The 22,848-nt window shown below is 45.6% G+C and overlaps 15 non-coding genes and 3 pseudogenes across 15 annotated transcripts; all 18 read right to left on the bottom strand.

Moving 5' to 3' along the window:
- Positions 1 to 281: 281 nt before the first annotated feature.
- Positions 282 to 472, bottom strand: LOC141226028 (U2 spliceosomal RNA). The gene has a single exon (XR_012293258.1). It is a non-coding gene; the product is annotated as a U2 spliceosomal RNA (small nuclear RNA).
- A 1,121-nt stretch (positions 473 to 1,593) lies between these two features.
- Positions 1,594 to 1,784, bottom strand: LOC141225930 (U2 spliceosomal RNA). The gene has a single exon (XR_012293161.1). It is a non-coding gene; the product is annotated as a U2 spliceosomal RNA (small nuclear RNA).
- A 1,121-nt stretch (positions 1,785 to 2,905) lies between these two features.
- Positions 2,906 to 3,096, bottom strand: LOC141225932 (U2 spliceosomal RNA). The gene has a single exon (XR_012293163.1). It is a non-coding gene; the product is annotated as a U2 spliceosomal RNA (small nuclear RNA).
- A 1,120-nt stretch (positions 3,097 to 4,216) lies between these two features.
- LOC141225933 (U2 spliceosomal RNA) lies at positions 4,217 to 4,407 on the bottom strand. The gene has a single exon (XR_012293164.1). It is a non-coding gene; the product is annotated as a U2 spliceosomal RNA (small nuclear RNA).
- A 1,121-nt stretch (positions 4,408 to 5,528) lies between these two features.
- On the bottom strand, positions 5,529 to 5,719 carry LOC141225934 (U2 spliceosomal RNA). Its single transcript, XR_012293165.1, has one exon. It is a non-coding gene; the product is annotated as a U2 spliceosomal RNA (small nuclear RNA).
- Positions 5,720 to 6,837: 1,118 nt separating this feature from the next.
- On the bottom strand, positions 6,838 to 7,025 carry LOC141226313 (U2 spliceosomal RNA). The gene has a single exon (XR_012293518.1). It is a non-coding gene; the product is annotated as a U2 spliceosomal RNA (small nuclear RNA).
- Positions 7,026 to 7,819: 794 nt separating this feature from the next.
- On the bottom strand, positions 7,820 to 7,911 carry LOC141226386 (U2 spliceosomal RNA; annotated as a pseudogene).
- Positions 7,912 to 9,032: 1,121 nt separating this feature from the next.
- LOC141225935 (U2 spliceosomal RNA) lies at positions 9,033 to 9,223 on the bottom strand. The gene has a single exon (XR_012293166.1). It is a non-coding gene; the product is annotated as a U2 spliceosomal RNA (small nuclear RNA).
- Positions 9,224 to 10,348: 1,125 nt separating this feature from the next.
- On the bottom strand, positions 10,349 to 10,539 carry LOC141225936 (U2 spliceosomal RNA). Its single transcript, XR_012293167.1, has one exon. It is a non-coding gene; the product is annotated as a U2 spliceosomal RNA (small nuclear RNA).
- A 1,120-nt stretch (positions 10,540 to 11,659) lies between these two features.
- Positions 11,660 to 11,850, bottom strand: LOC141225937 (U2 spliceosomal RNA). The gene has a single exon (XR_012293168.1). It is a non-coding gene; the product is annotated as a U2 spliceosomal RNA (small nuclear RNA).
- A 1,121-nt stretch (positions 11,851 to 12,971) lies between these two features.
- On the bottom strand, positions 12,972 to 13,162 carry LOC141225938 (U2 spliceosomal RNA). Its single transcript, XR_012293169.1, has one exon. It is a non-coding gene; the product is annotated as a U2 spliceosomal RNA (small nuclear RNA).
- Positions 13,163 to 14,284: 1,122 nt separating this feature from the next.
- LOC141225939 (U2 spliceosomal RNA) lies at positions 14,285 to 14,475 on the bottom strand. The gene has a single exon (XR_012293170.1). It is a non-coding gene; the product is annotated as a U2 spliceosomal RNA (small nuclear RNA).
- A 1,123-nt stretch (positions 14,476 to 15,598) lies between these two features.
- LOC141226223 (U2 spliceosomal RNA) lies at positions 15,599 to 15,789 on the bottom strand. Its single transcript, XR_012293447.1, has one exon. It is a non-coding gene; the product is annotated as a U2 spliceosomal RNA (small nuclear RNA).
- Positions 15,790 to 16,911: 1,122 nt separating this feature from the next.
- On the bottom strand, positions 16,912 to 17,102 carry LOC141225940 (U2 spliceosomal RNA). The gene has a single exon (XR_012293171.1). It is a non-coding gene; the product is annotated as a U2 spliceosomal RNA (small nuclear RNA).
- A 1,124-nt stretch (positions 17,103 to 18,226) lies between these two features.
- On the bottom strand, positions 18,227 to 18,417 carry LOC141225941 (U2 spliceosomal RNA). Its single transcript, XR_012293172.1, has one exon. It is a non-coding gene; the product is annotated as a U2 spliceosomal RNA (small nuclear RNA).
- A 1,121-nt stretch (positions 18,418 to 19,538) lies between these two features.
- On the bottom strand, positions 19,539 to 19,746 carry LOC141226316 (U2 spliceosomal RNA; annotated as a pseudogene).
- A 775-nt stretch (positions 19,747 to 20,521) lies between these two features.
- On the bottom strand, positions 20,522 to 20,613 carry LOC141226391 (U2 spliceosomal RNA; annotated as a pseudogene).
- A 1,121-nt stretch (positions 20,614 to 21,734) lies between these two features.
- On the bottom strand, positions 21,735 to 21,925 carry LOC141225943 (U2 spliceosomal RNA). Its single transcript, XR_012293174.1, has one exon. It is a non-coding gene; the product is annotated as a U2 spliceosomal RNA (small nuclear RNA).
- Between the last annotated feature and the right edge of the window lie 923 nt (positions 21,926 to 22,848).

A 22,848-nucleotide genomic window follows, 5' to 3' on the forward strand; every position in this document is an offset into this window, starting at 1 on the left:
AAAATGCTTGCCTAATATGTCTGTTTATCCAAAAGGAAGTATAGAGGGAGAGCTAGATAGATAGCATTGCATTACATTACATTACATGGCAATGCAATGCACAGTTGCTGAAGTTGAACCAAAATGAGCTTGTCATCTGGCTTCTGCAACTTTTAACATGAAAAATCCAATGAGGAGAAGAAAAGCAAAGCCAAAGAGTCCATCCCAAAATCCGACAAACAAGCAAAATGAACAAAAAGCATTGAATTCAATTCTTTCTGATTTTAGAAACTGCATTAAAGAAGGGGTGCACCGGTCCTGGAGATACTGCAATACCAGGTCAATGCGTGGAGTGGACAGAGCAAGCTCTTTTTCCATCTCCCTGTTCTAAAAATCCATTTAATATATGGTCCCCAGATAGGGGACGTATCAGATATTAAACTGATAAGAACAGATACTACACTTGATCTTAGCCAAAAGGCTGAGAAGCGATAACCAGAATTTGTTTCCGACTACGGTGCCACCCAAGGATTCTGAAAAGTCCATTTGTGGAGATGGCCACCTGGACTCCCGTTAAGAAGACATGCTGTCAACCTCTAGATCCCTCACATGCCTGCACTTTTCGGCTTGCTGCTGCTGCAATCCACGCGTTTTAGATCTGCATAACTCCACCTCTTTTAGCACAGTACCCTCAACCCCCGGCTGTTCCCACCCGCCTCAACACCGTTGGAAGGGAGGAGAACCAATTAAGGCGGGGGGGGGGGTGGAACGAGCAGCTGTCTACCCTTAGCAGGAGGGTTGCTGATTAATTACCTCTCCTGCTGCTGCTGCTGCTGGCTGTCCAGCAGCAGACTGAAGGTGGCTGCTGCTGTGCGCAGGTATATAAAGGCTCAGAGCCTATTATGACACGCGCAGCCAGCGTTCCATTGCCACATTCCGTCTACTGCAGGCGGGATACCTGGATGGCTGAATGTCACTGAGAAGCTCACAGAGACCGCCATAAGCAACAGTTTAAAAGAATGCCACAGACTAATCAACCAAACTTTTTGGGTTGGTTTCTCTTTTATAGTCTGCAGGCATTAAATGAAAGAAGTCAGTGTTCCAGCAGAGGGAGACAACGTTTCAGAAAAGGCATTGTAGCAAACCAAAAAAGAAATTTTAAGCGCAGCAGAGTAACCAGCTCACATACCTGTTAGCTCAGGTGAGTTTAAAAGGCTGCTGTTGATAACAATGGCATTTGCTAAATAGATGGTGTGTGTGCAACAATATACTGAAAGGTCAATTATATTGTGCAGCTTATCTTACCACCTGTAGTTATTTAGGTGAAAGCTCCAAAATGCTTGCCTAATATGTCTGTTTATCCAAAAGGAAGTATAGAGGGAGAGCTAGATAGATAGCATTGCATTACATTACATTACATGGCAATGCAATGCACAGTTGCTGAAGTTGAACCAAAATGAGCTTGTCATCTGGCTTCTGCAACTTTTAACATGAAAAATCCAATGAGGAGAAGAAAAGCAAAGCCAAAGAGTCCATCCCAAAATCCGACAAACAAGCAAAATGAACAAAAAGCATTGAATTCAATTCTTTCTGATTTTAGAAACTGCATTAAAGAAGGGGTGCACCGGTCCTGGAGATACTGCAATACCAGGTCAATGCGTGGAGTGGACAGAGCAAGCTCTTTTTCCATCTCCCTGTTCTAAAAATCCATTTAATATATGGTCCCCAGATAGGGGACGTATCAGATATTAAACTGATAAGAACAGATACTACACTTGATCTTAGCCAAAAGGCCGAGAAGCGATAACCAGAATTGGTTTCCGACTACGGTGCCACCCAAGGATTCTGAAAAGTCCATTTGTGGAGATGGCCACCTGGACTCCCGTTAAGAAGACATGCTGTCAACCTCTAGATCCCTCACATGCCTGCACTTTTCGGCTTGCTGCTGCTGCAATCCACGCGTTTTAGATCTGCATAACTCCACCTCTTTTAGCACAGTACCCTCAACCCCCGGCTGTTCCCACCCGCCTCAACACCGTTGGAAGGGAGGAGAACCAATTAAGGCGGGGGGGGGGGTGGAACGAGCAGCTGTCTACCCTTAGCAGGAGGGTTGCTGATTAATTACCTCTCCTGCTGCTGCTGCTGCTGGCTGTCCAGCAGCAGACTGAAGGTGGCTGCTGCTGTGCGCAGGTATATAAAGGCTCAGAGCCTATTATGACACGCGCAGCCAGCGTTCCATTGCCACATTCCGTCTACTGCAGGCGGGATACCTGGATGGCTGAATGTCACTGAGAAGCTCACAGAGACCGCCATAAGCAACAGTTTAAAAGAATGCCATAGACTAATCAACCAAACTTTTTGGGTTGGTTTCTCTTTTATAGTCTGCAGGCATTAAATGAAAGAAGTCAGTGTTCCAGCAGAGGGAGACAACGTTTCAGAAAAGGCATTGTAGCAAACCAAAAAAGAAATTTTAAGCGCAGCAGAGTAACCAGCTCACATACCTGTTAGCTCAGGTGAGTTTAAAAGGCTGCTGTTGATAACAAGGGCATTTGCTAAATAGATGGTGTGTGTGCAACAATATACTGAAAGGTCAATTATATTGTGCAGCTTATCTCACCACCTGTAGTTATTTAGGTGAAAGCTCCAAAATGCTTGCCTAATATGTCTGTTTATCCAAAAGGAAGTATAGAGGGAGAGCTAGATAGATAGCATTGCATTACATTACATTACATGGCAATGCAATGCACAGTTGCTGAAGTTGAACCAAAATGAGCTTGTCATCTGGCTTCTGCAACTTTTAACATGAAAAATCCAATGAGGAGAAGAAAAGCAAAGCCAAAGAGTCCATCCCAAAATCCGACAAACAAGCAAAATGAACAAAAAGCATTGAATTCAATTCTTTCTGATTTTAGAAACTGCATTAAAGAAGGGGTGCACCGGTCCTGGAGATACTGCAATACCAGGTCAATGCGTGGAGTGGACAGAGCAAGCTCTTTTTCCATCTCCCTGTTCTAAAAATCCATTTAATATATGGTCCCCAGATAGGGGACGTATCAGATATTAAACTGATAAGAACAGATACTACACTTGATCTTAGCCAAAAGGCCGAGAAGCGATAACCAGAATTGGTTTCCGACTACGGTGCCACCCAAGGATTCTGAAAAGTCCATTTGTGGAGATGGCCACCTGGACTCCCGTTAAGAAGACATGCTGTCAACCTCTAGATCCCTCACATGCCTGCACTTTTCGGCTTGCTGCTGCTGCAATCCACGCGTTTTAGATCTGCATAACTCCACCTCTTTTAGCACAGTACCCTCAACCCCCGGCTGTTCCCACCCGCCTCAACACCGTTGGAAGGGAGGAGAACCAATTAAGGCGGGGGGGGGGTGGAACGAGCAGCTGTCTACCCTTAGCAGGAGGGTTGCTGATTAATTACCTCTCCTGCTGCTGCTGCTGCTGGCTGTCCAGCAGCAGACTGAAGGTGGCTGCTGCTGTGCGCAGGTATATAAAGGCTCAGAGCCTATTATGACACGCGCAGCCAGCGTTCCATTGCCACATTCCGTCTACTGCAGGCGGGATACCTGGATGGCTGAATGTCACTGAGAAGCTCACAGAGACCGCCATAAGCAACAGTTTAAAAGAATGCCACAGACTAATCAACCAAACTTTTTGGGTTGGTTTCTCTTTTATAGTCTGCAGGCATTAAATGAAAGAAGTCAGTGTTCCAGCAGAGGGAGACAACGTTTCAGAAAAGGCATTGTAGCAAACCAAAAAAGAAATTTTAAGCGCAGCAGAGTAACCAGCTCACATACCTGTTAGCTCAGGTGAGTTTAAAAGGCTGCTGTTGATAACAAGGGCATTTGCTAAATAGATGGTGTGTGTGCAACAATATACTGAAAGGTCAATTATATTGTGCAGCTTATCTCACCACCTGTAGTTATTTAGGTGAAAGCTCCAAAATGCTTGCCTAATATGTCTGTTTATCCAAAAGGAAGTATAGAGGGAGAGCTAGATAGATAGCATTGCATTACATTACATTACATGGCAATGCAATGCACAGTTGCTGAAGTTGAACCAAAATGAGCTTGTCATCTGGCTTCTGCAACTTTTAACATGAAAAATCCAATGAGGAGAAGAAAAGCAAAGCCAAAGAGTCCATCCCAAAATCCGACAAACAAGCAAAATGAACAAAAAGCATTGAATTCAATTCTTTCTGATTTTAGAAACTGCATTAAAGAAGGGGTGCACCGGTCCTGGAGATACTGCAATACCAGGTCAATGCGTGGAGTGGACAGAGCAAGCTCTTTTTCCATCTCCCTGTTCTAAAAATCCATTTAATATATGGTCCCCAGATAGGGGACGTATCAGATATTAAACTGATAAGAACAGATACTACACTTGATCTTAGCCAAAAGGCCGAGAAGCGATAACCAGAATTGGTTTCCGACTACGGTGCCACCCAAGGATTCTGAAAAGTCCATTTGTGGAGATGGCCACCTGGACTCCCGTTAAGAAGACATGCTGTCAACCTCTAGATCCCTCACATGCCTGCACTTTTCGGCTTGCTGCTGCTGCAATCCACGCGTTTTAGATCTGCATAACTCCACCTCTTTTAGCACAGTACCCTCAACCCCCGGCTGTTCCCACCCGCCTCAACACCGTTGGAAGGGAGGAGAACCAATTAAGGCGGGGGGGGGGGTGGAACGAGCAGCTGTCTACCCTTAGCAGGAGGGTTGCTGATTAATTACCTCTCCTGCTGCTGCTGCTGCTGGCTGTCCAGCAGCAGACTGAAGGTGGCTGCTGCTGTGCGCAGGTATATAAAGGCTCAGAGCCTATTATGACACGCGCAGCCAGCGTTCCATTGCCACATTCCGTCTACTGCAGGCGGGATACCTGGATGGCTGAATGTCACTGAGAAGCTCACAGAGACCGCCATAAGCAACAGTTTAAAAGAATGCCACAGACTAATCAACCAAACTTTTTGGGTTGGTTTCTCTTTTATAGTCTGCAGGCATTAAATGAAAGAAGTCAGTGTTCCAGCAGAGGGAGACAACGTTTCAGAAAAGGCATTGTAGCAAACCAAAAAAGAAATTTTAAGCGCAGCAGAGTAACCAGCTCACATACCTGTTAGCTCAGGTGAGTTTAAAAGGCTGCTGTTGATAACAAGGGCATTTGCTAAATAGATGGTGTGTGTGCAACAATATACTGAAAGGTCAATTATATTGTGCAGCTTATCTCACCACCTGTAGTTATTTAGGTGAAAGCTCCAAAATGCTTGCCTAATATGTCTGTTTATCCAAAAGGAAGTATAGAGGGAGAGCTAGATAGATAGCATTGCATTACATTACATTACATGGCAATGCAATGCACAGTTGCTGAAGTTGAACCAAAATGAGCTTGTCATCTGGCTTCTGCAACTTTTAACATGAAAAATCCAATGAGGAGAAGAAAAGCAAAGCCAAAGAGTCCATCCCAAAATCCGACAAACAAGCAAAATGAACAAAAAGCATTGAATTCAATTCTTTCTGATTTTAGAAACTGCATTAAAGAAGGGGTGCACCGGTCCTGGAGATACTGCAATACCAGGTCAATGCGTGGAGTGGACAGAGCAAGCTCTTTTTCCATCTCCCTGTTCTAAAAATCCATTTAATATATGGTCCCCAGATAGGGGACGTATCAGATATTAAACTGATAAGAACAGATACTACACTTGATCTTAGCCAAAAGGCCGAGAAGCGATAACCAGAATTGGTTTCCGACTACGGTGCCACCCAAGGATTCTGAAAAGTCCATTTGTGGAGATGGCCACCTGGACTCCCGTTAAGAAGACATGCTGTCAACCTCTAGATCCCTCACATGCCTGCACTTTTCGTCTTGCTGCTGCTGCAATCCACGCTTTTTAGATCTGCATAACTCCACCTCTTTTAGCACAGTACCCTCAACCCCCGGCTGTTCCCACCCGCCTCAACACCGTTGGAAGGGAGGAGAACCAATTAAGGCGGGGGGGGGGGTGGAACGAGCAGCTGTCTACCCTTAGCAGGAGGGTTGCTGATTAATTACCTCTCCTGCTGCTGCTGCTGGCTGTCCAGCAGCAGACTGAAGGTGGCTGCTGCTGTGCGCAGGTATATAAAGGCTCAGAGCCTATTATGACACGCGCAGCCAGCGTTCCATTGCCACATTCCGTCTACTGCAGGCGGGATACCTGGATGGCTGAATGTCACTGAGAAGCTCACAGAGACCGCCATAAGCAACAGTTTAAAAGAATGCCATAGACTAATCAACCAAACTTTTTGGGTTGGTTTCTCTTTTATAGTCTGCAGGCATTAAATGAAAGAAGTCAGTGTTCCAGCAGAGGGAGACAACGTTTCAGAAAAGGCATTGTAGCAAACCAAAAAAGAAATTTTAAGCGCAGCAGAGTAACCAACTCACATACCTGTTAGCTCAGGTGAGTTTAAAAGGCTGCTGTTGATAACAAGGGCATTTGCTAAATAGATGGTGTGTGTGCAACAATATACTGAAAGGTCAATTATATTGTGCAGCTTATCTCACCACCTGTAGTTATTTAGGTGAAAGCTCCAAAATGCTTGCCTAATATGTCTGTTTATCCAAAAGGAAGTATAGAGGGAGAGCTAGATAGATAGCATTGCATTACATTACATTACATGGCAATGCAATGCACAGTTGCTGAAGTTGAACCAAAATGAGCTTGTCATCTGGCTTCTGCAACTTTTAACATGAAAAATCCAATGAGGAGAAGAAAAGCAATGCCAAAGAGTCCATCCCAAAATCCGACAAACAAGCAAAATGAACAAAAAGCATTGAATTCAATTCTTTCTGATTTTAGAAACTGCATTAAAGAAGGGGTGCACCGGTCCTGGAGATACTGCAATACCAGGTCAATGCGTGGAGTGGACAGAGCAAGCTCTTTTTCCATCTCCCTGTTCTAAAAATCCATTTAATATATGGTCCCCAGATAGGGGACGTATCAGATATTAAACTGATAAGAACAGATTTTTTTTTTTTTTTTTCTTTTTCGAAAGCCCGAATTCGTGTACAAAACCCGAGTGCGCTTAAAAAAGTGACAAGTGCCACAAAAAAAGTGCACTAGGATGCTGGTCTTCTTGAAACCCTCTCCAAAAGGAGAAGGGTCCCCCAAACCATTCCCCGTCCCTCCGAGCCAAAAGGCCACAGCGAGGAACAGGGACAAAAAGCCACCTCCAGCTGAAGCCAGTGGCGACCCAATCTTACCCCCAGCACCTGCCCGAGTTCTCACCCGAGCAAGGCACTGGAAGCCAAAGACTGTGCTCCCCTCCCGGAAGAGGGGAGAAAACAATGCTCTCCTCCCGAAAGAGGAGAGCCAGGGGGGTTCAGGGGGGAGCGGAACCTGATGGCCACACACTCCCCCCCTAGACCTGCCAAGAGAGGAACCCGTAAGGGAACCGCATCCCGACAAAATCCTAGTAGGACGTGACACACGTGAATAAGTGGACACACAGTGACAAAGAAATTAAATAAATAGTGAAGGTTTCACAGTATAATACTGCCCGGACCTTCGACCGGGAATTGAAAAATTCCCCATCCTAAGGCCAGAATGTCCGGAATAAGGGTGTGTGCGAAGAAAGAAAATTTGAAGTGCTTGTGCAAATGTGCCATAAACTCAAGTGGGGTTCCCAATCCCAGTGAGTTAAGGCACCCCAGGGTCACCACTCCTGGGGCACTTCACACTTCGGGCTTTCGATCTTCCCCGGCCCAATGGCGTCGATCCTGGGGGGCCATGCTTTCCACCAGATGACTATATTAGACACCTGGCGTACTAACAAGCGCCTAAACCCCAGTGTGCATAATGTATCAATCTACTAGGGCGGCCAACATCCAAAACCGCCTTTTCGAAAGATACTACACTTGATCTTAGCCAAAAGGCCGAGAAGCGATAACCAGAATTGGTTTCCGACTACGGTGCCACCCAAGGATTCTGAAAAGTCCATTTGTGGAGATGGCCACCTGGACTCCCGTTAAGAAGACATGCTGTCAACATCTAGATCCCTCACATGCCTGCACTTTTCGGCTTGCTGCTGCTGCAATCCACGCGTTTTAGATCTGCATAACTCCACCTCTTTTAGCACAGTACCCTCAACCCCCGGCTGTTCCCACCCGCCTCAACACCGTTGGAAGGGAGGAGAACCAATTAAGGCGGGGGGGGGGGTGGAACGAGCAGCTGTCTACCCTTAGCAGGAGGGTTGCTGATTAATTACCTCTCCTGCTGCTGCTGCTGCTGGCTGTCCAGCAGCAGACTGAAGGTGGCTGCTGCTGTGCGCAGGTATATAAAGGCTCAGAGCCTATTATGACACGCGCAGCCAGCGTTCCATTGCCACATTCCGTCTACTGCAGGCAGGATACCTGGATGGCTGAATGTCACTGAGAAGCTCACAGAGACCGCCATAAGCAACAGTTTAAAAGAATGCCACAGACTAATCAACCAAACTTTTTGGGTTGGTTTCTCTTTTATAGTCTGCAGGCATTAAATGAAAGAAGTCAGTGTTCCAGCAGAGGGAGACAACGTTTCAGAAAAGGCATTGTAGCAAACCAAAAAAGAAATTTTAAGCGCAGCAGAGTAACCAGCTCACATACCTGTTAGCTCAGGTGAGTTTAAAAGGCTGCTGTTGATAACAAGGGCATTTGCTAAATAGATGGTGTGTGTGCAACAATATACTGAAAGGTCAATTATATTGTGCAGCTTATCTCACCACCTGTAGTTATTTAGGTGAAAGCTCCAAAATGCTTGCCTAATATGTCTGTTTATCCAAAAGGAAGTATAAAGGGAGAGCTAGATAGATAGCATTGCATTACATTGCATTACATGGCAATGCAATGCACAGTTGCTGAAGCTGAACCAAAATGAGCTTGTCATCTGGCTTCTGCAACTTTTAACATGAAAAATCCAATGAGGAGAAGAAAAGCAAAGCCAAAGAGTCCATCCCAAAATCCGACAAACAAGCAAAATGAACAAAAAGCATTGAATTCAATTCTTTCTGATTTTAGAAACTGCATTAAAGAAGGGGTGCACCGGTCCTGGAGATACTGCAATACCAGGTCAATGCGTGGAGTGGACAGAGCAAGCTCTTTTTCCATCTCCCTGTTCTAAAAATCCATTTAATATATGGTCCCCAGATAGGGGACGTATCAGATATTAAACTGATAAGAACAGATACTACACTTGATCTTAGCCAAAAGGCCGAGAAGCGATAACCAGAATTGGTTTCCGACTACGGTGCCACCCAAGGATTCTGAAAAGTCCATTTGTGGAGATGGCCACCTGGACTCCCGTTAAGAAGACATGCTGCCAACCTCTAGATCCCTCACATGCCTGCACTTTTCGGCTTGCTGCTGCTGCAATCCACGCGTTTTAGATCTGCATAACTCCACCTCTTTTAGCACAGTACCCTCAACCCCCGGCTGTTCCCACCCGCCTCAACACCGTTGGAAGGGAGGAGAACCAATTAAGGCGGGGGGGGGGGGGGGTGGAACGAGCAGCTGTCTACCCTTAGCAGGAGGGTTGCTGATTAATTACCTCTCCTGCTGCTGCTGCTGCTGGCTGTCCAGCAGCAGACTGAAGGTGGCTGCTGCTGTGCGCAGGTATATAAAGGCTCAGAGCCTATTATGACACGCGCAGCCAGCGTTCCATTGCCACATTCCGTCTACTGCAGGCGGGATACCTGGATGGCTGAATGTCACTGAGAAGCTCACAGAGACCGCCATAAGCAACAGTTTAAAAGAATGCCACAGACTAATCAACCAAACTTTTTGGGTTGGTTTCTCTTTTATAGTCTGCAGGCATTAAATGAAAGAAGTCAGTGTTCCAGCAGAGGGAGACAACGTTTCAGAAAAGGCATTGTAGCAAACCAAAAAAGAAATTTTAAGCGCAGCAGAGTAACCAGCTCACATACCTGTTAGCTCAGGTGAGTTTAAAAGGCTGCTGTTGATAACAAGGGCATTTGCTAAATAGATGGTGTGTGTGCAACAATATACTGAAAGGTCAATTATATTGTGCAGCTTATCTCACCACCTGTAGTTATTTAGGTGAAAGCTCCAAAATGCTTGCCTAATATGTCTGTTTATCCAAAAGGAAGTATAGAGGGAGAGCTAGATAGATAGCATTGCATTACATTACATTACATGGCAATGCAATGCACAGTTGCTGACGTTGAACCAAAATGAGTTTGTCATCTGGCTTCTGCAACTTTTAACATGAAAAATCCAATGAGGAGAAGAAAAGCAAAGCCAAAGAGTCCATCCCAAAATCCGACAAACAAGCAAAATGAACAAAAAGCATTGAATTCAATTCTTTCTGATTTTAGAAACTGCATTAAAGAAGGGGTGCACCGGTCCTGGAGATACTGCAATACCAGGTCAATGCGTGGAGTGGACAGAGCAAGCTCTTTTTCCATCTCCCTGTTCTAAAAATCCATTTAATATATGGTCCCCAGATAGGGGACGTATCAGATATTAAACTGATAAGAACAGATACTACACTTGATCTTAGCCAAAAGGCCGAGAAGCGATAACCAGAATTGGTTTCCGACTACGGTGCCACCCAAGGATTCTGAAAAGTCCATTTGTGGAGATGGCCACCTGGACTCCCGTTAAGAAGACATGCTGTCAACCTCTAGATCCCTCACATGCCTGCACTTTTCGGCTTGCTGCTGCTGCAATCCACGCGTTTTAGATCTGCATAACTCCACCTCTTTTAGCACAGTACCCTCAACCCCCGGCTGTTCCCACCCGCCTCAACACCGTTGGAAGGGAGGAGAACCAATTAAGGCGGGGGGGGGGTGGAACGAGCAGCTGTCTACCCTTAGCAGGAGGGTTGCTGATTAATTACCTCTCCTGCTGCTGCTGCTGCTGGCTGTCCAGCAGCAGACTGAAGGTGGCTGCTGCTGTGCGCAGGTATATAAAGGCTCAGAGCCTATTATGACACGCGCAGCCAGCGTTCCATTGCCACATTCCGTCTACTGCAGGCGGGATACCTGGATGGCTGAATGTCACTGAGAAGCTCACAGAGACCGCCATAAGCAACAGTTTAAAAGAATGCCACAGACTAATCAACCAAACTTTTTGGGTTGGTTTCTCTTTTATAGTCTGCAGGCATTAAATGAAAGAAGTCAGTGTTCCAGCAGAGGGAGACAACGTTTCAGAAAAGGCATTGTAGCAAACCAAAAAAGAAATTTTAAGCGCAGCAGAGTAACCAGCTCACATACCTGTTAGCTCAGGTGAGTTTAAAAGGCTGCTGTTGATAACAAGGGCATTTGCTAAATAGATTGTGTGTGTTCAACAATATACTGAAAGGTCAATTATATTGTGCAGCTTATCTCACCACCTGTAGTTATTTAGGTGAAAGCTCCTAAATGCTTGCCTAATATGTCTGTTTATCCAAAAGGAAGTATAGAGGGAGAGCTAGATAGATAGCATTGCATTACATTACATTACATGGCAATGCAATGCACAGTTGCTGAAGTTGAACCAAAATGAGCTTGTCATCTGGCTTCTGCAACTTTTAACATGAAAAATCCAATGAGGAGAAGAAAAGCAAAGCCAAAGAGTCCATCCCAAAATCCGACAAACAAGCAAAATGAACAAAAAGCATTGAATTCAATTCTTTCTGATTTTAGAAACTGCATTAAAGAAGGGGTGCACCGGTCCTGGAGATACTGCAATACCAGGTCAATGCGTGGAGTGGACAGAGCAAGCTCTTTTTCCATCTCCCTGTTCTAAAAATCCATTTAATATATGGTCCCCAGATAGGGGACGTATCAGATATTAAACTGATAAGAACAGATACTACACTTGATCTTAGCCAAAAGGCCGAGAAGCGATAACCAGAATTGGTTTCCGACTACGGTGCCACCCAAGGATTCTGAAAAGTCCATTTGTGGAGATGGCCACCTGGACTCCCGTTAAGAAGACATGCTGTCAACCTCTAGATCCCTCACATGCCTGCACTTTTCGGCTTGCTGCTGCTGCAATCCACGCGTTTTAGATCTGCATAACTCCACCTCTTTTAGCACAGTACCCTCAACCCCCGGCTGTTCCCACCCGCCTCAACACCGTTGGAAGGGAGGAGAACCAATTAAGGCGGGGGGGGGGGTGGAACGAGCAGCTGTCTACCCTTAGCAGGAGGGTTGCTGATTAATTACCTCTCCTGCTGCTGCTGCTGCTGGCTGTCCAGCAGCAGACTGAAGGTGGCTGCTGCTGTGCGCAGGTATTTAAAGGCTCAGAGCCTATTATGACACGCGCAGCCAGCGTTCCATTGCCACATTCCGTCTACTGCAGGCGGGATACCTGGATGGCTGAATGTCACTGAGAAGCTCACAGAGACCGCCATAAGCAACAGTTTAAAAGAATGCCACAGACTAATCAACCAAACTTTTTGGGTTGGTTTCTCTTTTATAGTCTGCAGGCATTAAATGAAAGAAGTCAGTGTTCCAGCAGAGGGAGACAACGTTTCAGAAAAGGCATTGTAGCAAACCAAAAAAGAAATTTTAAGCGCAGCAGAGTAACCAGCTCACATACCTGTTAGCTCAGGTGAGTTTAAAAGGCTGCTGTTGATAACAAGGGCATTTGCTAAATAGATGGTGTGTGTGCAACAATATACTGAAAGGTCAATTATATTGTGCAGCTTATCTCACCACCTGTAGTTATTTAGGTGAAAGCTCCAAAATGCTTGCCTAATATGTCTGTTTATCCAAAAGGAAGTATAGAGGGAGAGCTAGATAGATAGCATTGCATTACATTACATTACATGGCAATGCAATGCACAGTTGCTGAAGTTGAACCAAAATGAGCTTGTCATCTGGCTTCTGCAACTTTTAACATGAAAAATCCAATGAGGAGAAGAAAAGCAAAGCCAAAGAGTCCATCCCAAAATCTGACAAACAAGCAAAATGAACAAAAAGCATTGAATTCAATTCTTTCTGATTTTAGAAACTGCATTAAAGAAGGGGTGCACCGGTCCTGGAGATACTGCAATACCAGGTCAATGCGTGGAGTGGACAGAGCAAGCTCTTTTTCCATCTCCCTGTTCTAAAAATCCATTTAATATATGGTCCCCAGATAGGGGACGTATCAGATATTAAACTGATAAGAACAGATACTACACTTGATCTTAGCCAAAAGGCCGAGAAGCGATAACCAGAATTGGTTTCCGACTACGGTGCCACCCAAGGATTCTGAAAAGTCCATTTGTGGAGATGGCCACCTGGACTCCCGTTAAGAAGACATGCTGTCAACCTCTAGATCCCTCACATGCCTGCACTTTTCGGCTTGCTGCTGCTGCAATCCACGCGTTTTAGATCTGCATAACTCCACCTCTTTTAGCACAGTACCCTCAACCCCCGGCTGTTCCCACCCGCCTCAACACCGTTGGAAGGGAGGAGAACCAATTAAGGCGGGGGGGGGGGGTGGAACGAGCAGCTGTCTACCCTTAGCAGGAGGGTTGCTGATTAATTACCTCTCCTGCTGCTGCTGCTGCTGGCTGTCCAGCAGCAGACTGAAGGTGGCTGCTGCTGTGCGCAGGTATATAAAGGCTCAGAGCCTATTATGACACGCGCAGCCAGCGTTCCATTGCCACATTCCGTCTACTGCAGGCGGGATACCTGGATGGCTGAATGTCACTGAGAAGCTCACAGAGACCGCCATAAGCAACAGTTTAAAAGAATGCCACAGACTAATCAACCAAACTTTTTGGGTTGGTTTCTCTTTTATAGTCTGCAGGCATTAAATGAAAGAAGTCAGTGTTCCAGCAGAGGGAGACAACGTTTCAGAAAAGGCATTGTAGCAAACCAAAAAAGAAATTTTAAGCGCAGCAGAGTAACCAGCTCACATACCTGTTAGCTCAGGTGAGTTTAAAAGGCTGCTGTTGATAACAAGGGCATTTGCTAAATAGATGGTGTGTGTGCAACAATATACTGAAAGGTCAATTATATTGTGCAGCTTATCTCACCACCTGTAGTTATTTAGGTGAAAGCTCCAAAATGCTTGCCTAATATGTCTGTTTATCCAAAAGGAAGTATAGAGGGAGAGCTAGATAGATAGCATTGCATTACATTACATTACATGGCAATGCAATGCACAGTTGCTGAAGTTGAACCAAAATGAGCTTGTCATCTGGCTTCTGCAACTTTTAACATGAAAAATCCAATGAGGAGAAGAAAAGCAAAGCCAAAGAGTCCATCCCAAAATCCGACAAACAAGCAAAATGAACAAAAAGCATTGAATTCAATTCTTTCTGATTTTAGAAACTGCATTAAAGAAGGGGTGCACCGGTCCTGGAGATACTGCAATACCAGGTCAATGCGTGGAGTGGACAGAGCAAGCTCTTTTTCCATCTCCCTGTTCTAAAAATCCATTTAATATATGGTCCCCAGATAGGGGACGTATCAGATATTAAACTGATAAGAACAGATACTACACTTGATCTTAGCCAAAAGGCCGAGAAGCGATAACCAGAATTGGTTTCCGACTACGGTGCCACCCAAGGATTCTGAAAAGTCCATTTGTGGAGATGGCCACCTGGACTCCCGTTAAGAAGACATGCTGTCAACCTCTAGATCCCTCACATGCCTGCACTTTTCGGCTTGCTGCTGCTGCAATCCACGCGTTTTAGATCTGCATAACTCCACCTCTTTTAGCACAGTACCCTCAACCCCCGGCTGTTCCCACCCGCCTCAACACCGTTGGAAGGGAGGAGAACCAATTAAGGCGGGGGGGGGGGGGTGGAACGAGCAGCTGTCTACCCTTAGCAGGAGGGTTGCTGATTAATTACCTCTCCTGCTGCTGCTGCTGCTGGCTGTCCAGCAGCAGACTGAAGGTGGCTGCTGCTGTGCGCAGGTATATAAAGGCTCAGAGCCTATTATGACACGCGCAGCCAGCGTTCCATTGCCACATTCCGTCTACTGCAGGCGGGATACCTGGATGGCTGAATGTCACTGAGAAGCTCACAGAGACCGCCATAAGCAACAGTTTAAAAGAATGCCACAGACTAATCAACCAAACTTTTTGGGTTGGTTTCTCTTTTATAGTCTGCAGGCATTAAATGAAAGAAGTCAGTGTTCCAGCAGAGGGAGACAACGTTTCAGAAAAGGCATTGTAGCAAACCAAAAAAGAAATTTTAAGCGCAGCAGAGTAACCAGCTCACATACCTGTTAGCTCAGGTGAGTTTAAAAGGCTGCTGTTGATAACAAGGGCATTTGCTAAATAGATGGTGTGTGTGCAACAATATACTGAAAGGTCAATTATATTGTGCAGCTTATCTCACCACCTGTAGTTATTTAGGTGAAAGCTCCAAAATGCTTGCCTAATATGTCTGTTTATCCAAAAGGAAGTATAGAGGGAGAGCTAGATAGATAGCATTGCATTACATTACATTACATGGCAATGCAATGCACAGTTGCTGAAGTTGAACCAAAATGAGCTTGTCATCTGGCTTCTGCAACTTTTAACATGAAAAATCCAATGAGGAGAAGAAAAGCAAAGCCAAAGAGTCCATCCCAAAATCCGACAAACAAGCAAAATGAACAAAAAGCATTGAATTCAATTCTTTCTGATTTTAGAAACTGCATTAAAGAAGGGGTGCACCGGTCCTGGAGATACTGCGATACCAGGTCAATGCGTGGAGTGGACAGAGCAAGCTCTTTTTCCATCTCCCTGTTCTAAAAATCCATTTAATATATGGTCCCCAGATAGGGGACGTATCAGATATTAAACTGATAAGAACAGATACTACACTTGATCTTAGCCAAAATGCCGAGAAGCGATAACCAGAATTGGTTTCCGACTACGGTGCCACCCAAGGATTCTGAAAAGTCCATTTGTGGAGATGGCCACCTGGACTCCCGTTAAGAAGACATGCTGTCAACCTCTAGATCCCTCACATGCCTGCACTTTTCGGCTTGCTGCTGCTGCAATCCACGCGTTTTAGATCTGCATAACTCCACCTCTTTTAGCACAGTACCCTCAACCCCCGGCTGTTCCCACCCGCCTCAACACCGTTGGAAGGGAGGAGAACCAATTAAGGCGGGGGGGGGGGGTGGAACGAGCAGCTGTCTACCCTTAGCAGGAGGGTTGCTGATTAATTACCTCTCCTGCTGCTGCTGCTGCTGGCTGTCCAGCAGCAGACTGAAGGTGGCTGCTGCTGTGCGCAGGTATATAAAGGCTCAGAGCCTATTATGACACGCGCAGCCAGCGTTCCATTGCCACATTCCGTCTACTGCAGGCGGGATACCTGGATGGCTGAATGTCACTGAGAAGCTCACAGAGACCGCCATAAGCAACAGTTTAAAAGAATGCCACAGACTAATCAACCAAACTTTTTGGGTTGGTTTCTCTTTTATAGTCTGCAGGCATTAAATGAAAGAAGTCAGTGTTCCAGCAGAGGGAGACAACGTTTCAGAAAAGGCATTGTAGCAAACCAAAAAAGAAATTTTAAGCGCAGCAGAGTAACCAGCTCACATACCTGTTAGCTCAGGTGAGTTTAAAAGGCTGCTGTTGATAACAAGGGCATTTGCTAAATAGATGGTGTGTGTGCAACAATATACTGAAAGGTCAATTATATTGTGCAGCTTATCTCACCACCTGTAGTTATTTAGGTGAAAGCTCCAAAATGCTTGCCTAATATGTCTGTTTATCCAAAAGGAAGTATAGAGGGAGAGCTAGATAGATAGCATTGCATTACATTACATTACATGGCAATGCAATGCACAGTTGCTGAAGTTGAACCAAAATGAGCTTGTCATCTGGCTTCTGCAACTTTTAACATGAAAAATCCAATGAGGAGAAGAAAAGCAAAGCCAAAGAGTCCATCCCAAAATCCGACAAACAAGCAAAATGAACAAAAAGCATTGAATTCAATTCTTTCTGATTTTAGAAACTGCATTAAAGAAGGGGTGCACCGGTCCTGGAGATACTGCAATACCAGGTCAATGCGTGGAGTGGACAGAGCAAGCTCTTTTTCCATCTCCCTGTTCTAAAAATCCATTTAATATATGGTCCCCAGATAGGGGACGTATCAGATATTAAACTGATAAGAACAGATACTACACTTGATCTTAGCCAAAAGGCCGAGAAGCGATAACCAGAATTGGTTTCCGACTACGGTGCCACCCAAGGATTCTGAAAAGTCCATTTGTGGAGATGGCCACCTGGACTCCCATTAAGAAGACATGCTGTCAACCTCTAGATCCCTCACATGCCTGCACTTTTCGGCTTGCTGCTGCTGCAATCCACGCGTTTTAGATCTGCATAACTCCACCTCTTTTAGCACAGTACCCTCAACCCCCGGCTGTTCCCACCCGCCTCAACACCGTTGGAAGGGAGGAGAACCAATTAAGGCGGGGGGGGGGGGGGTGGAACGAGCAGCTGTCTACCCTTAGCAGGAGGGTTGCTGATTAATTACCTCTCCTGCTGCTGCTGCTGCTGGCTGTCCAGCAGCAGACTGAAGGTGGCTGCTGCTGTGCGCAGGTATATAAAGGCTCAGAGCCTATTATGACACGCGCAGCCAGCGTTCCATTGCCACATTCCGTCTACTGCAGGCGGGATACCTGGATGGCTGAATGTCACTGAGAAGCTCACAGAGACCGCCATAAGCAACAGTTTAAAAGAATGCCACAGACTAATCAACCAAACTTTTTGGGTTGGTTTCTCTTTTATAGTCTGCAGGCATTAAATGAAAGAAGTCAGTGTTCCAGCAGAGGGAGACAACGTTTCAGAAAAGGCATTGTAGCAAACCAAAAAAGAAATTTTAAGCGCAGCAGAGTAACCAGCTCACATACCTGTTAGCTCAGGTGAGTTTAAAAGGCTGCTGTTGATAACAAGGGCATTTGCTAAATAGATGGTGTGTGTGCAACAATATACTGAAAGGTCAATTATATTGTGCAGCTTATCTCACCACCTGTAGTTATTTAGGTGAAAGCTCCAAAATGCTTGCCTAATATGTCTGTTTATCCAAAAGGAAGTATAGAGGGAGAGCTAGATAGATAGCATTGCATTACATTACATTACATGGCAATGCAATGCACAGTTGCTGAAGTTGAACCAAAATGAGCTTGTCATCTGGCTTCTGCAACTTTTAACATGAAAAATCCAATGAGGAGAAGAAAAGCAAAGCCAAAGAGTCCATCCCAAAATCCGACAAACAAGCAAAATGAACAAAAAGCATTGAATTCAATTCTTTCTGATTTTAGAAACTGCATTAAAGAAGGGGTGCACCGGTCCTGGAGATACTGCAATACCAGGTCAATGCGTGGAGTGGACAGAGCAAGCTCTTTTTCCATCTCCCTGTTCTAAAAATCCATTTAATATATGGTCCCCAGATAGGGGACGTATCAGATATTAAACTGATAAGAACAGATACTACACTTGATCTTAGCCAAAAGGCCGAGAAGCGATAACCAGAATTGGTTTCCGACTACGGTGCCACCCAAGGATTCTGAAAAGTCCATTTGTGGAGATGGCCACCTGGACTCCCGTTAAGAAGACATGCTGTCAACCTCTAGATCCCTCACATGCCTGCACTTTTCGGCTTGCTGCTGCTGCAATCCACGCGTTTTAGATCTGCATAACTCCACCTCTTTTAGCACAGTACCCTCAACCCCCGGCTGTTCCCACCCGCCTCAACACCGTTGGAAGGGAGGAGAACCAATTAAGGCGGGGGGGGGGGTGGAACGAGCAGCTGTCTACCCTTAGCAGGAGGGTTGCTGATTAATTACCTCTCCTGCTGCTGCTGCTGCTGGCTGTCCAGCAGCAGACTGAAGGTGGCTGCTGCTCTGCGCAGGTATATAAAGGCTCAGAGCCTATTATGACACGCGCAGCCAGCGTTCCATTGCCACATTCCGTCTACTGCAGGCGGGATACCTGGATGGCTGAATGTCACTGAGAAGCTCACAGAGACCGCCATAAGCAACAGTTTAAAAGAATGCCACAGACTAATCAACCAAACTTTTTGGGTTGGTTTCTCTTTTATAGTCTGCAGGCATTAAATGAAAGAAGTCAGTGTTCCAGCAGAGGGAGACAACGTTTCAGAAAAGGCATTGTAGCAAACCAAAAAAGAAATTTTAAGCGCAGCAGAGTAACCAGCTCACATACCTGTTAGCTCAGGTGAGTTTAAAAGGCTGCTGTTGATAACAAGGGCATTTGCTAAATAGATGGTGTGTGTGCAACAATATACTGAAAGGTCAATTATATTGTGCAGCTTATCTCACCACCTGTAGTTATTTAGGTGAAAGCTCCAAAATGCTTGCCTAATATGTCTGTTTATCCAAAAGGAAGTATAGAGGGAGAGCTAGATAGATAGCATTGCATTACATTACATTACATGGCAATGCAATGCACAGTTGCTGAAGTTGAACCAAAATGAGCTTGTCATCTGGCTTCTGCAACTTTTAACATGAAAAATCCAATGAGGAGAAGAAAAGCAAAGCCAAAGAGTCCATCCCAAAATCCGACAAACAAGCAAAATGAACAAAAAGCATTGAATTCAATTCTTTCTGATTTTAGAAACTGCATTAAAGAAGGGGTGCACCGGTCCTGGAGATACTGCAATACCAGGTCAATGCGTGGAGTGGACAGAGCAAGCTCTTTTTCCATCTCCCTGTTCTAAAAATCCATTTAATATATGGTCCCCAGATAGGGGACGTATCAGATATTAAACTGATAAGAACAGATTTTTTTTTTTTTTTTTTTTTTTTTTAAAGCCCGAATTCGTGTACAAAACCCGAGTGCGCTTAAAAAAGTGACAAGTGCCACAAAAAAAGTGCACTAGGATGCTGGTCTTCTTGAAACCCTCTCCAAAAGGAGAAGGGTCCCCCAAACCATTCCCCGTCCCTCCGAGCCAAAAGGCCACAGCGAGGAACAGGGACAAAAAGCCACCTCCAGCCGAAGCCAGAGGTGACCCAATCATACCCCCAGCACCTGCCCGAGTTCTCACCCGAGCAAGGCACTGGGAGCCAAAGACTGTGCTCCCCTCCCGGAAGAGGGGAGCCAACAACGCTCTCCTCCCGAAAGAGGAGAGCCAGGGGGGTTCAGGGGGGAGCGGAACCTGATGGCCACACACTCCCCCCCTAGACCTGCCAAGAGAGGAACCCGTAAGGGAACCGCATCCCGACAAAATCCTAGTAGGACGTGACACACGTGAATAAGTGGACACACAGTGACAAAGAAATTAAATAAATAGTGAAGGTTTCACAGTATAATACTGCCCGGACCTTCAACCGGGAATTGAAAAATTCCCCATCCTAAGGCCAGAAGGCCCGGAATAAGGGTGTGTGCGAAGAAAGAAAATTTGAAGTGCTTGTGCAAATGTGCCATAAACTCAAGTGGGGTTCCCAATCCCAGTGAGTTAAGGCACCCCAGGGTCACCACTCCTGGGGCACTTCACACTTCGGGCTTTCGATCTTCCCCGGCCCAATGGCGTCGATCCTGGGGGGCCATGCTTTCCACCAGATGACTATATTAGCCACCTGGCGTACTAACAAGCGCCTAAACCCCAGTGTGCATAATGTATCAATCTACTAGGGCGGCCGACATCCAAAACCGCCTTTTCGAAAGATACTACACTTGATCTTAGCCAAAAGGCCGAGAAGCGATAACCAGAATTGGTTTCCGACTACGGTGCCACCCAAGGATTCTGAAAAGTTCATTTGTGGAGATGGCCACCTGGACTCCCGTTAAGAAGACATGCTGTCAACCTCTAGATCCCTCACATGCCTGCACTTTTCGGCTTGCTGCTGCTGCAATCCACGCGTTTTAGATCTGCATAACTCCACCTCTTTTAGCACAGTACCCTCAACCCCCGGCTGTTCCCACCCGCCTCAACACCGTTGGAAGGGAGGAGAACCAATTAAGGCAGGGGGGGGGGTGGAACGAGCAGCTGTCTACCCTTAGCAGGAGGGTTGCTGATTAATTACCTCTCCTGCTGCTGCTGCTGCTGGCTGTCCAGCAGCAGACTGAAGGTGGCTGCTGCTGTGCGCAGGTATATAAAGGCTCAGAGCCTATTATGACACGCGCAGCCAGCGTTCCATTGCCACATTCCGTCTACTGCAGGCGGGATACCTGGATGGCTGAATGTCACTGAGAAGCTCAAAGAGACCGCCATAAGCAACAGTTTAAAAGAATGCCACAGACTAATCAACCAAACTTTTTGGGTTGGTTTCTCTTTTATAGTCTGCAGGCATTAAATGAAAGAAGTCAGTGTTCCAGCAGAGGGAGACAACGTTTCAGAAAAGGCATTGTAGCAAACCAAAAAAGAAATTTTAAGCGCAGCAGAGTAACCAGCTCACATACCTGTTAGCTCAGGTGAGTTTAAAAGGCTGCTGTTGATAACAAGGGCATTTGCTAAATAGATGGTGTGTGTGCAACAATATACTGAAAGGTCAATTATATTGTGCAGCTTATCTCACCACCTGTAGTTATTTAGGTGAAAGCTCCAAAATGCTTGCCTAATATGTCTGTTTATCCAAAAGGAAGTATAGAGGGAGAGCTAGATAGATAGCATTGCATTACATTACATTACATGGCAATGCAATGCACAGTTGCTGAAGTTGAACCAAAATGAGCTTGTCATCTGGCTTCTGCAACTTTTAACATGAAAAATCCAATGAGGAGAAGAAAAGCAAAGCCAAAGAGTCCATCCCAAAATCCGACTAACAAGCAAAATGAACAAAAAGCATTGAATTCAATTCTTTCTGATTTTAGAAACTGCATTAAAGAAGGGGTGCACCGGTCCTGGAGATACTGCAATACCAGGTCAATGCGTGGAGTGGACAGAGCAAGCTCTTTTTCCATCTCCCTGTTCTAAAAATCCATTTAATATATGGTCCCCAGATAGGGGACGTATCAGATATTAAACTGATAAGAACAGATACTACACTTGATCTTAGCCAAAAGGCCGAGAAGCGATAACCAGAATTGGTTTCCGACTACGGTGCCACCCAAGGATTCTGAAAAGTCCATTTGTGGAGATGGCCACCTGGACTCCCGTTAAGAAGACATGCTGTCAACCTCTAGATCCCTCACATGCCTGCACTTTTCGGCTTGCTGCTGCTGCAATCCACGCGTTTTAGATCTGCATAACTCCACCTCTTTTAGCACAGTACCCTCAACCCCCGGCTGTTCCCACCCGCCTCAACACCGTTGGAAGGGAGGAGAACCAATTAAGGCGGGGGGGGGTGGAACGAGCAGCTGTCTACCCTTAGCAGGAGGGTTGCTGATTAATTACCTCTCCTGCTGCTGCTGGCTGTCCAGCAGCAGACTGAAGGTGGCTGCTGCTGTGCGCAGGTATATAAAGGCTCAGAGCCTATTATGACACGCGCAGCCAGCGTTCCATTGCCACATTCCGTCTACTGCAGGCGGGATACCTGGATGGCTGAATGTCACTGAGAAGCTCACAGAGACCGCCATAAGCAACAGTTTAAAAGAATGCCACAGACTAATCAACCAAACTTTTTGGGTTGGTTTCTCTTTTATAGTCTGCAGGCATTAAATGAAAGAAGTCAGTGTTCCAGCAGAGGGAGACAACGTTTCAGAAAAGGCATTGTAGCAAACCAAAAAAGAAATTTTAAGCGCAGCAGAGTAACCAGCTCACATACCTGTTAGCTCAGGTGAGTTTAAAAGGCTGCTGTTGATAACAAGGGCATTTGCTAAATAGATGGTGTGTGTGCAACAATATACTGAAAGGTCAATTATATTGTGCAGCTTATCTCACCACCTGTAGTTATTTAGGTGAAAGCTCCAAAATGCTTGCCTAATATGTCTGTTTATCCAAAAGGAAGTATAGAGGGAGAGCTAGATAGATAGCATTGCATTACATTACATTACATGGCA

The sequence above is a fragment of the Phyllobates terribilis genome, unplaced genomic scaffold (genome assembly GCF_046119375.1).
Source record: "Phyllobates terribilis strain yellow unplaced genomic scaffold, ASM4611937v1 Scaffold_414__1_contigs__length_1644244, whole genome shotgun sequence".
Classification (NCBI taxonomy): domain Eukaryota; kingdom Metazoa; phylum Chordata; class Amphibia; order Anura; family Dendrobatidae; genus Phyllobates; species Phyllobates terribilis.